The sequence below is a fragment of the Squalius cephalus genome, assembly GCF_949319135.1.
Source record: "Squalius cephalus genome assembly, chromosome: 13".
Lineage (NCBI taxonomy): Eukaryota > Metazoa > Chordata > Actinopteri > Cypriniformes > Leuciscidae > Squalius > Squalius cephalus.
The window spans coordinates 22443678-22456732 of record NC_137134.1 but is presented as its reverse complement, the minus strand read 5'-3'; the positions used below and the strand labels follow the sequence as shown (position 1 = coordinate 22456732).

The 13055-nt window shown below is 35.3% G+C and overlaps 1 long non-coding RNA gene across 1 annotated transcript; it reads right to left on the bottom strand.

The window, feature by feature from the left end:
* Positions 1-761: 761 nt before the first annotated feature.
* LOC307170259 lies at positions 762-3162 on the bottom strand. Its single transcript, XR_013823322.1, has 3 exons — positions 2979-3162; positions 2217-2315; positions 762-1587 (listed from the first exon to the last, which is right to left on the bottom strand). It is a non-coding gene; the product is annotated as an uncharacterized lncRNA (long non-coding RNA).
* Positions 3163-13055: the final 9893 nt, after the last annotated feature.

Below are 13055 nucleotides of genomic sequence, written 5' to 3'. Positions count from 1 at the left end.
CGTTAAATATATTATTTATTTAACATTTATTGTTTTATTACTAAACGTTTTAAACTACATTACCCACATCTCTCTGTCATTCTATCAGTGGAGCAGGATGCATTGCACTGTAGTTCATTGAAATGTGCAGACATGCTTAGGGTTAGGGTTAGGATCTCGGTAAAGGAGTAATTTCTCACAACATAGAGACACTTTATAGTTAGCTTAATGTATAACTAACGTAATAATAACACCAAAACATACTTTGTAACATGAAGCGCCGTTTTATATGGGTTAAACGATTGTCCAATCACAGCGAGCTCTGCGATAAAGTCACAGCCAATACAAACCCAGCTGAACAGATGCGTCACACATACATGCCCATTTATGGTAAACGATGACAGATCTCTTCTGGTTCCGGCTGCAGGGATAGATACCTTAAATTTTTTATATTTAGGCTGTTAAACATGCATTCCTTCTAATTAATTATAAAACTCATATTTAAAAACAAAAGACTCCTTTGTGTGGTTACCATCCAAAAACGAGTTCACATGATCAATGACACAAATTTGCTTAGACTGATGCATAAATACATTTGAAAGAGAAACTTTTTTTCTAAGCAATGTCCTACAGCAAGGTAGTTTTGCAGTATTTTAATTTAAAATAATTACATGTACTAAAGTGCTTCTAACATTTACAATGTATGTATAGTATATTAAAGGTATATCAATTATATTCAAATAAATGTAACAAAAGCACAATGAATGTACACCATTTTGAAAGCTTATTCCAATTTTTAATGTCAAACTGTTTAAAGACAAATGTAGCGCCAAAACTACTGCACAACAGTATAAAAAAAAAAGTTAATTAAATATCCAGATACAATCTATTATAGTGACACATACATTAACGTTAAAAATTGCTATGATGAAGTTATATATTTACAAACCAAGAGATGAGATTCAACTTTGATATGTGAACATACATTTGTTTCTTCGCTTTAAAGAACAAATAGGCAAAAACATAAGCACATTATTTTACATTCTCAACTTTCACTCTATATCCTTGTGATTATTGGTCACTTTTATTGTAACTATGCAATGAATATGTCCTTTAGCAAAACACCTGATGAGCACTGACACTTTTTTGAAAAAGGCATTAGGCAGACATCAAGTACAGTTTATGAAGCTGAAAGAGAAAACAAAATGCTTTACCAATATGGAAAAAGATAAATCACTATTTTTAATATGGGTTCTGCATATATCAAAGAGATCCTGAGGAGGAGTGGGACTTCACATGAAGACTTTCAGAAACTGAGACAGAGCAAAGTGTGCACCTCGCTGGACACATCCTACGCATGCCCAAACAACAACACCCAAACACAGTGATGAAGAGGACACCACTAGGAGGATGCAGGAGACAGGGAAGACCAAGGCAGACACGGAGACAGATGTTTCACAAAGACCTGAAGAATGTCAGTGTCCCATGGGAAGATGTGGAGAACTTGGCCACGGATCGAATACGTTGGAGGACACTTGTTGCCCAATGTGCCCAGCACAGGACTTGATGATGACGTTGTGAGTTTATCCATAACTGTGGGATATTTTTCTGTGAAGAGTGTTGCACAATTAAATGTTAAAAGCATTTTTATGTATTAAGTTCACTGATATGTGGGCATTTCTATGAATAAAAGTATGTCTTTAATAGCAAGCAATAATCATGAAAATGATTTACATGCAAACGGGACAGTTATCAGCAGTGTAACTGATCTGATTATGACAAAATAATCGAGTATCTGATGTCATGTGACAAGTCAGATAAGCTTTTCCACTCTTGCAAACAGGTAGGTTATGAGGTGTGGAGAGACATCATGTATCACTGGAACATAAACAGACGGGGACCAATTTGCAATTAATATAAACTATCTGTTTATATTACAGTGCGACTACTTTCCAAGAAGGGGCGCAACTGATTTACAAATATCGCAATAAATATGTACAGGAATTGAGGCAGTAGCCAATGACAGCACTAGGAGTAAAAGCTGCAGGATTGTGTACGAGTGTACAAATATGTACGAGTATCGTACGAATTTGACAACTTGTTAAATCTTGTGAATTATAAAGACTTTCAGTCTATGTTTGTACTGATTGGGCTATGGGTTTTGTGAGAAAAGTTTTAAGAAACAACAAATGCTTGATAAAATGTTTGATTTAGGGTTAAAATCAACACATACACACCATTGCGAATATTTGCCTTTGCAGCTTTCCGTCTCCTCCGTTTACTTCTCCAACAATAATGGGCTGACTGAGTCCGAAAGGCCCTTTTGCTCTTTTCAGCTGAAAAAAGAGAAAAGAAAATATCATTATGTATAATATATAGGATTATTTAAAGGAAAAAGTACTGATATACCTTACAAATATTGGATGTTACATTATAAAGCCTTACAAACATGGCAAGTGTTGTGGTAAATATGCATTTACAACAAATATCACTTTAAAACTATCAATCAATACTGAGGTAAAAGCATGGTAAGTTTTGTGATTACTGTCCTTTACTAAACCAATCACAGTAAAACTATGGTTACTGTGGTAAAAGCATGGTAAGTGTTGTGGTTACTGTGCATTTACAATAAGTACCACATTAAAACTACAAATAGTGTGGTAAAAGCATGGCAAGTTTTGTGATTACTGTCTTTTTACTACACTTATCACAGTAAAACTAATGGTACTGTGGTAAAAGCATGGTAAGTGTTGTTTTTACTGTGCTTCTACTACAAATACAACTTTGGAACTAATTGTACTATTTTTAATCTGATATGAATATCTAGGCCTATTGCACGTCACGTGACAGGCAGTGTTAATCACCCTGTTTTGAATTAGAAAGCAATGAAACGCAAAGTCTCCGTGGAGATGGCAGATATAATGGCAGATTAATATCGACAAACAGAAAAGACATTATATCACACATTATTAGGACAGCGTATTTAGGTATTTACTTACCAACATCTGACACACGTAAACTGATGCCAAATATCGCGATGTGTTCGGAACGAGACTTCTTCAGCGCGATTTCCTACTGATAAAATATAATTTTAAAAATATCAATAAACAGCAAAGCAATCCATCTTCCCTGGCAATAAGACCGAAATAATAACATTAAAAAATATATATATAAAAATACATATGATCTCGTGAATAAATTGTTAATTAAACAGCTTCTCTTCTCGAAAAATGATAGAAGAAATTATAAAAATATAGCTTTCTGCACCAAATGTGCAGAAAGCTATATTTTTATAATTTCTTCTATCATTTATCGTCATAAAACTAAAGTTTCTAAACACAACTTATTGTCCTGACTCAACAGTTTTTAATCAAACCTACCTGTCCTACCTATGAAGAAAACGCTAAAACTGCAATTACTTGCAAGCATCGCGTTGTTAAACTCACCTTTTAATGTCGTTTTGCCTGCAGTTGAGGGTTGCTTTGGTCAAACTCACCTCTGAATGCCGTTTTACCTGCAGTTGAGTGTTGTTAAATTCACCGCTGAATGATCACGTGCGTTGTTAAACTCACCGCTGAACGCGCTAAACCTGACTTTGATATCAGATCGCGAGGGGTTTTAAACATCAAAAACCAGTTGGAGGGCCAGATAAAAATTATCTGGGTGCCGCCATTTGACTCGCCCTGGCATAGATAATATTTTGTATCCCAATGAGAAAAAGGGAGTAAATAATTTAAACAAAATGAACAGCATTAGCTGCTACGTGTGAAAAGAAACCTGCTTTGGATGTATTATGTTCAGGACAAACGTAATAGCACTGCAATAGATTGGCTATATTAGGTTAAGGACCAACGTAATAGCACTGCTTATATTAGGTTCAGGACCAACGTAATAGCACTGCTTATATGTTGGCATGTAACGTAATTGCGATTTGCAAAATAGTTTCCTCAGAACGTATTTCATGTGATACAGGGTTGGCCAGAATGTGTCTTTTTCTCTTTATCCCATTTTTAGTTTCAGGTGTGACTTTTTGCCATTGCAAATAGTCACACCTTTTAGTCACATAAAGTATCTGCGCTGTTAATTTAAATAGTGTTTCCTCAACTCAAAGCAGATTGTTAAAGATTATATGGAAACAACAGGTCAATATTTAATTAAATATTTCCTTTTTTAGTGCTGTTATAATAACATATTACTATGTTCAAAAATATTTACATTTTTAACATCTAATAGGGTATAACTGAATAAATAAATGCATGTGCACAATTTTAAATGTTGTATGTTTTCTATTAGTGCTGGAACTGGCGAGGGTGATTCTGCCAAGACAACTTATGTTGACCTGACACTATTCCTGTAAAAAAAAACAGGTCCTGACTTGTTAGGGTAAACTTGACATTAAAGGGATAGTTCACCCCAAATTAAAATTCTTTCATCATTTACTCATTTACTTGTTCCAAACCTGTATGAATTTCTTTCTTCTGCTGAAAACAAAAGAAGATCTTTTGAAGAATGTTGGTAACCAAACAGTTGATGGGCCCCGTTGACTTCCATGGTATTTTTCTTTTCTTTTCTTTTTTTCCATAAAATAGAAGTCAATGGGGTCAATGTTTTCTTTTGTGTTCAGTAGAAGAAAAAAAATCATACAGGTTTGGAGCTTGAGATGATCTATCTATCAATAAAGAATAGTTCAGTTCCCTTATGTATTCCTGTGCTCATAAATCATATAATGTGTTAGCTCACCCAAAATGAAAATTAAGTAACAAGATGATCAGACAAGCTGCATTGTAGGCTGATTATCATAATTTGCTCCTCCACAACAACAACTGCGTCCATATTTAAAAGCCCTAAAAACAAGATGCATTAAAGTAAAAATGAAAACAGCAGGTCCAATGAAGAGAGATGATATTAGCAGATTCTGTAAAAATGTCCACTTCAATCAACTTCTCCAATTCAATTAACAAAAGACTTGCTGGAAAAGTCTGAACAGCATTTCCTTTCAGAAATTCTTGTACATTGCTTAAAATATCTTCTTGCAAAGACATCTTTTAAGAGAGTTTACAATGTGTACAGATTCCTTAATCAAAAAAGAAAACAATTATTATTCATATCATCAAAAATAAAATGATTGTCTCTAATTAATATAAAGATGAGTTTATATGAACACATATGATCGAAGACAAACAGTTAAGGAATCCTTGAGGTATAGTCAACGGAAGGTATGTGGGTAGAGTCTGTAAGTGTACGTAAGGATGAGACCAGACAAAGAAGTGAAGGAGAAGTGCCTCTTTATAGTGTGTTGATGATGATGTGCAGTGAATCAGAATTCCGGGGAGAGGGAACGAGTGGGCGGAGCGTGCCGATCTGGTGACTCCCTGACAGTTGTTTATTCTTTTTCCCAATTTTAGTTTCAGGTGTCACTACTTGCCGTTGGCCAGCTCTGTTCATTTAAATGTGTTTCGTAAAAACTAAGCAGACAGTTGAGGATGATATGTGGAAACTCAGAGTGATTCTGTTTCTTTCATTTTTCTTTTAAAAAAAAGTGCGCTGAACAATATAAAGATAAAATATCGAATTTCAATTTTAGGTAATAAAATGATGCCTTTTTTTACATGGAGTGATTGCTATATGGACTTTATTTTGTTACCAGATGAGTCTGGTTCCTCAGTTTTTTTTTCCCCCAATACCTCACAACCAATAGTCTAGGTCCTGGGTAAGATTTGTGTGCGATTCATTTAGCGGAGAATATCTCAACTGTTATAGACTAATATGACCCCATAGAACAACGTGGGATGTGTGCCAAAATCTCTACCCGGGACGAAAGTCCTGAAAATGACCACAACCTGTGACACTATTATCACACTACAGGTGAATGGGACTTTTTTTTTTCCTTAATAGATATCCTCATACATTTCTACCAGTTTAATCTTCATATTAAGAGAAATAATTTTTGTATTACACTTTGTCTTAAAAATAAAATAAAATATGCAAATTAGGCAATATCTCATTAAATATGCGTAACGTTACTTATAAACTTTTGAAGCTACAGATTTTCTGAGGTGATCACAATGTTTACAATGACCATGTAGTGTAAGAATTCTGGTTTGATATTTTTAATTGTGTTTCTGTAGATGTTCAGTGTGGATGTCGTGGGGGGGGGGGGGGGGGGGGGGCAATGTCCTGTTTTGTGCTGTATTGAATGGAAAATTATAAATTGCATACAAACAAGGGACTTTTTTAAAAGAAAGAAAACAAGCATTTGATTAATATACAGACATACAACCTTGCTATTATCATTGGAATGTTAACTTTACAACAGGTTTATTCCCTGTGTTGCTAGGTAAAACTTTCACCAGAGTGTCCAGGCATTCAGTGATATGATTTTTACAACTATTGCCTCCCTTGCATTTGCAGTACTTGTAACAACGGATACCAGCTACTCGACAGGGACACCCATTCTTGTGTGCACACTTGCCACACGAGCAGGGATCTGGCAAACCTTCAGGTTTTGAGATTATAATCTCAGGGACTAATAAACTGCCCTTTCTTACAAAACCATAAGCATCTGCAATTAAGATCGAGGTGGTGTCTGTAAATGGTGCTTGGACCCAAAGCTGCTGTTGATAATAGGCTCTTTGTATATGTTTTCTTGCATTAGTTGAGGTGTAAACGGTCCTCTCAAAGTCCATCTTAAAGGCATTACTATCGAACGCAGCAATGCACAGGTCGTCCAATGTCTCCATGTCCGTTGATGGTTTGAGATATTTGACCAAGAATGTTTCTGCCATTTGTATTGCACTCTCTGTTAGACAGAGACAAAAGTTGCAAACAAAAGTTGCCTTAAGGATGGCATGTCACTTTTCTATTTTTTAACCCCCATAATCCACAGAAAAAATGAAATTATTTAATTAAATCTTATCTCACCATGTTTCCCGCTGTAGCCCAGTCCAATGAAGTATTATCTACAGTGGGGAGAACAAGTATTTGATACACTGCCGATTTTGCAGGTTTTCCTACTTACAAAGCATGTAGATGTCTGTCATTTTTATCATAGGTACACTTCAATTGTGAGAGACGGAATCTAAAACAAAAATCCAGAAAATAGCATTGTATGATTTTTAAATAAATAATTTTCATTTTATTGCATGACATAAGTATTTGAAGAGTTCAGATGCAAAAGCCTCTAAGTGCCATCTGCAATCTTCTTCTAGAATGACCATTTTTATAAAGCTTGTATATTTAAGTTCAATAATTTCACTTAAATTGTCATTTAAGTGAAATTACTTAACTTAAATATACAAGCTTTATAAAAATGGTCATTCTAGAAGAAAATTTCAGATGGCACTTAGAGGCTTTTGCATCTGAACTCTTCATTTGATCACCTACCAACCAGTAAGAATTCCGGTTCTCACAGACCAGTTAATTTTTCTTTAAGAAGCCCTCCTGTTCTCCACTCATTGCCTGTATTAACTGCACATGTTTGAACTCGTTGCCTGTATTTAAAACACCTGTCCACAAACTCAATCAAACAGTCTCCAACCTCTCCACAATGGCCAAGACCAGAGAGCTGTGTAAGGACATCAGGGATAAAATTGTAGACCTGCACAAGGCTGGGATGGGCTATAGGACAATAGACAAGCAGCTTGGTGAGAATCTTCAATCAATTATTAGAAAATGGAAGAAGTTCAAGATGATGGTCAATCTCCCTCGGTCTGGGGCACCATGCAAGATCTCAACTCGTGGGGCATCAATGATCATGAGGAAGGTGAGGGATCAGCCCAGAACTACACAGCAGGACCTGGTCAATGACCTCAAGAGAGCTGGGACCACAGTCTCAAAGAAAACCATTAACACACGTTAAAATCCTGGATTAAAATCCTGCAGCGCACGCAAGGTCCCCCTGCTCAAGCCAGCGCATGTCCAGGCCCGTCTGAAGTTTGCCAATGACCATCTGGATGATCCAGAGGAGGAATGGGAGAAGGTCATCTAGTCTGATGAGACAGAAATAGAGCTTTTTGGTCTAAACTCCACTCGCGTGTTTGGAGCAAGAAGGAGGAGTAGTACAACCCCAAGAACACCATCCCAACCGTGAAGCATGGAGGTGGAAACATCATTCTTTGGGGATGCTTTTCTGCAAAGGGGACAGAACAACTGCACCGTATTGAGGGGAGGATGGATGGGGCCATGTATCATTGAAGATGGGTAGTGGCTGGGTCTTCCAGCATGACAACGTCCTGAAACACAGAGCCAGGGCAACTAAGGAGTGGCTCCGTAAGAAGCATCTCAAGGTCCTGGAGTGGCCTAGCAGACAGACTTCTACATGCTTTTAAGTGGGAAAACCTGCTAAATCAGCAGTGTATCAAATACTTGTTCTCCCCACTGTATGTGACACTGGATGGATAAGTTGTTCTCTCACTCTCTCCAGATCTTTTGGAATTTTGTAAAATAAGGTTTCAAATATGAGTAATTTGTATGTACCAACTTATCTGTTCTTTGTGAGGAATAACTTCATGACATGAAGACACTGTAACTTCATCAACTATGTGAGCACAAGTTGTGATGTACTGGTGATGGCATTTTCCCCATTTTGCAAAAATAACAACAAAAACAAACACTTGTGACAAAACAAAAGTGACCTCAGGTCACTATGGCTGCCAAGTAAACTTTTGTTGAAAAAAAAAAAGTTGGAGGTGATGACGTGATGACGTGATGACAGCAATATTTAGAACAGGTAGCAAATGTAAGCTTTTAAAGTTTAGGTTAATACATAACTGGCAATTCCTGTATGTTGCTAGTTGTTTGTAATAGGTTGACAGTTTTTTAGCCATTTGCTTTATATCAAACCAGAATGCTTACACTCTTCTATGACCTTATAATTATGGTCATTGTGAGCACAATCTGTAGCTTCAAAAGTTTATAAGTAACGTTACGCATATTTAATGAGATATTGCCTAATTTGCATATTTTATTTTATTTTTAAGACAAAGTGTAATACAAAAATTATTTCTCTTAATATGAAGATTAAACTGGTAGAAATGTATGAGGATATCTATTAAGGGGAAAAAAAGTCCCATTCACCTGTAGTGTGATAATAGTGTCACAGGTTGTGGTCATTTTCAGGACTTTCGTCCCGGGTAGAGATTTTGGCACACATCCCACGTTGTTCTATGGGGTCATATTAGTCTATAACAGTTGAGATATTCTCCGCTAAATGAAGTGCATACAAATCTTACCCAGGACCTCTACTACAATGGAGTTTAAATTTTTGTCTTGCTATAAATATGGCTAGATTCCCCATTTATTAGGACCCATGGACATTATAAAACTGAAACATGTATTTTCTATAAAGCTGCTTATGTATTATGAAAGCGCTATATTGAACAAATAAACTTGACTTGACTTGACTTGGCGGGGAAAAAAAACATTCAATGAGCAGCATTGCACAAAAACTGAAGCCTAACATAAAAGGCCAGAAGAGAATGACACTCCCCTCATTCTGTCTTCTTTTATAGTATAAATGAAAGGAAACATCGCTGATGATATGCAGATATTATAAGAAACAGGAGCAGCAGGTTTTTACTTTTACAAATGTTTACAATTTTCCCCACACAATGTCTGAGCTCTGTGAAAACAAAACGTTATGAATCAAACAATATCTAAACACCAAAACAATATCTGTCGGCTCTTCTGAGAAAGGGACAAAAATGAGAATTAACTGGATGAAATAAAGTTTAATGTAAAAAATAAGGTTTAAAAGTGGTACAATATTATTAAGTCTTTAGGAAGTTACAGCAAAAAAAAAAAAAAAAAAAAAAAAACAACGAAAAAAACACAAAAACATATACATAAAAAAGAAAAGATGAGAAATATGGCTTTCTTCACAAATGATTCTTAAAGGGATAGTTAATCCCAAAAAAAATGCATAGGTTTATTCACAGAGAAACAAAGAAAGTTTATAATGGTTTGTAATGACATTATGTGACATGATAGAATGTCTGAACTATCCATTTAAACACTTGAGATTGAGATTCGAGGCATTAAGCACAGGTAAAGGAAACAACAATATGAAATAAATCAAATTCAGAAAAGGTGTATGAATCTGCATTCACTAGACCAGAATGTTGATATTATTAAACCTGAAACCAAGCGAAATAAAGTTTGAGAGTTTCCGCCTTCTTAAGTAGAACTGTCTGTTCATTCTCAAAACATACTCTTTGGCTTTTCACTGTTGTAGTTCATACAAGTCACAGTGACAATCAGTTGAAGACAAGAATCACACTGTGATGTATAGTCACAGTTACTTTTTATTGTAAATATTAATAATATAACTTGCATATTATTAGATAACAACATTTTTACATTTGTGATCTTTAATCAAAAGTCCAAAAGGCACTAACTTGATGTCTGTTTTAGAAGGATGCGTGGGTGGGCTGGAGGACAAATTCAGAGTATGGGTTACTATATTTGCCTTCACTTCACTTCAAACTAACAGTTTATTTGTATAGCACTTTTTTAAAAAAGCTCAAAACATACTCTATTTGAACTGATCAATTATCTGGTCTCTTGATCTAGTTTACGAGTTAAATGTTTGAATTGGGAAAATAGAGGTGCAGCTTCAAACTATTGAATCTATTTCCAGAAAAAAAAAAAAAAAAAAAACTATTCACAACCAGCATGCAGATATTCTTTGAAATCATGTTGGTACATGTATAGGTAGGTAGATAGATGTAATTATATGGTACATACGTTATTCTGCCCATATCTCTGGCAGTGTTTCCATTCCGTGAAATGAGGAGATTGAAGAGACTCTCTTGAATACAACTGAAATTGAAACATGCTTGATGCATATTTGCATAAGAGATTGTGATGAACAGGTGAATTTATGAATCTATGAATTTGTGAATTTCTTTAAATTTATTACTTTTGAAGTACTTTTTCACAACTTTTTGTATTTTTTTTATACAAATAAAATTGTACAAATGTAAAATTGTAAAAATATTGTACCAATTACAAATAAGGGACATGCATTATTTCTAAATTAATTTGATTATTATTTATTTATTTATTTATTTGTCACTATTGTTTGACCTTGCACTAAGCCTTAACCACAGAAAACATAGAGACTAGAAAAAAAAAAAAAAATATATATATATATGATGGCTTGAAGAACACAGAAAAAACATAGATCATTACAATCGTGTTTATTGTCTTAATGTTTCATTAGTCAAAACGTGTCTATCATGTAGCTGTAGCCATATCTGATGTCCATATAAAGGATTTGCTATAAGGGCGCCCTCTGGCCTCCAGGATGAATGAACCAGAAATAAAATGAGTGTTTAGCGATTCGTATTGTTAAAGGATTAGTTCACTCCAAAATGAAAATTTACTAATAATTTACTCACCCCAATGCCATCAGAGATATCCATGTCTTTCTTTCCTCAGTGGGAGAGAAATTATGTTTTTTGAGGAAAACATTTCTGGATTTTTCTTCTAACAATGGACTTCATTGGTTACCATCGTTTTTAAGTCCAAATCAATGCAGTTTCAAAAGTCTTTGAAGTGTTTAAACAGGCTGTACGCAATCACAGCTGAAGAAGAGGTTGTTATCTAGCGAAACGTTAGGTAATTAAAAAAATTTAAAAAAATAATAATTTATAGACTTTTTACCTTAAATAGTTCGGATTGAGCTGATCAACAAACGGACAGGGAACTACGTCATCACGTTGAAAGGTCACGCCGGCGCCGGCAATACTATTTGAACTACTATTCATATTAATCAGGGCCCGGTTCCCCAAAACGTTCTTATCGCTAAGTAGTTCTTAACATATTCCTTAACCTCTCTCTTAACGTTATGGCACGATTCCCGACACGTTCGTTCGCTAAGTATATCTTCTGTAAGTATATCTTCTCACACTTTCGTAAGGTTGGTCTGGACCACTCTTAGCTTTACCTTATCACTGTTGCAGGTCTATATGAATATAATTCTGAAGTTTTAATACACCCAGACAGTGTTCAGTTAGGCTAATTAAAGTGTTTTCATGCAAAGAATAAAATTGTCATTACACTGATTGTTGTTAGATTTTTAATTATATTATTATACAATATTATTAATATAATTAATAAGTGCTTTTAAAGGCCAGTGAAAGCATAGGCTACTGTCAGTTAAGTCCTATTCGGATGCTAATATTGTTTCTCATGGGCTTGTATGGTATTTTAAACATTTATAGGGGTGACTCTGTGATTTTAGTGCCGCCCGAATCCATAATATCAGTGTTTTTTCTCACCCAACCCGCGTAAAAATCCCTGGCCAAATTAGTACTGTTTTTTGACAAACAGGTCTTGTGGTAATTTAATTGCCGTCTGAATCCACATCTCTGAGTTTACAAGAAGAGATTCAAAATCCACTGTTTAAACCCTTTTTGATCACTGCAGAGCACCGAGATGTAGGCCTACACTTTTATTACTGAAATGCTGGAAAGTATTTCCAAGAACAATATTTCATCACAGCTCCACCTCAGTGAACAAAAATGGGAAAGAGAAGAAGGCACGTACAAATTTGAAATGGTTATTATGGCAGCAATATATGATACAATTTAAAAATATGTAGCCTAGGCTATAGGCTATTATAGTTTGGATTATTTTTTATAATATCCAATAGTCCTAATAAATGCAATTTCAACTATTTCTGAAGTGCTTCTTTTATAAAGAACACCGCTTTCTCACATAAACAGCCCCTGCACGAGAGAATAATCGATTCTCGAGCCATCGATATCAACCAATTCAGCACCATTGCCGGTACCCGGTAACGTCGCACGTAAGAAGGTATATCTTAAGCAGCTTCCTAAGGTATGGTTCGGGGAACAGACTTAGGAACATAAACAACTTTGGTAAGATATATCTTTCGAGCCTTCTTAGCGCACTAAGAGTGAGCATTATCGGGGAACCGGGCCCAGAATGTTATTCATATACTATTCATATTCATATTCACTGAATAATATTACTATATATATATAATAGCATATTGTAATAGCAAACAATACTATTTGAACTACGGTCGCATTGTAAACAGTGGGGCGGTA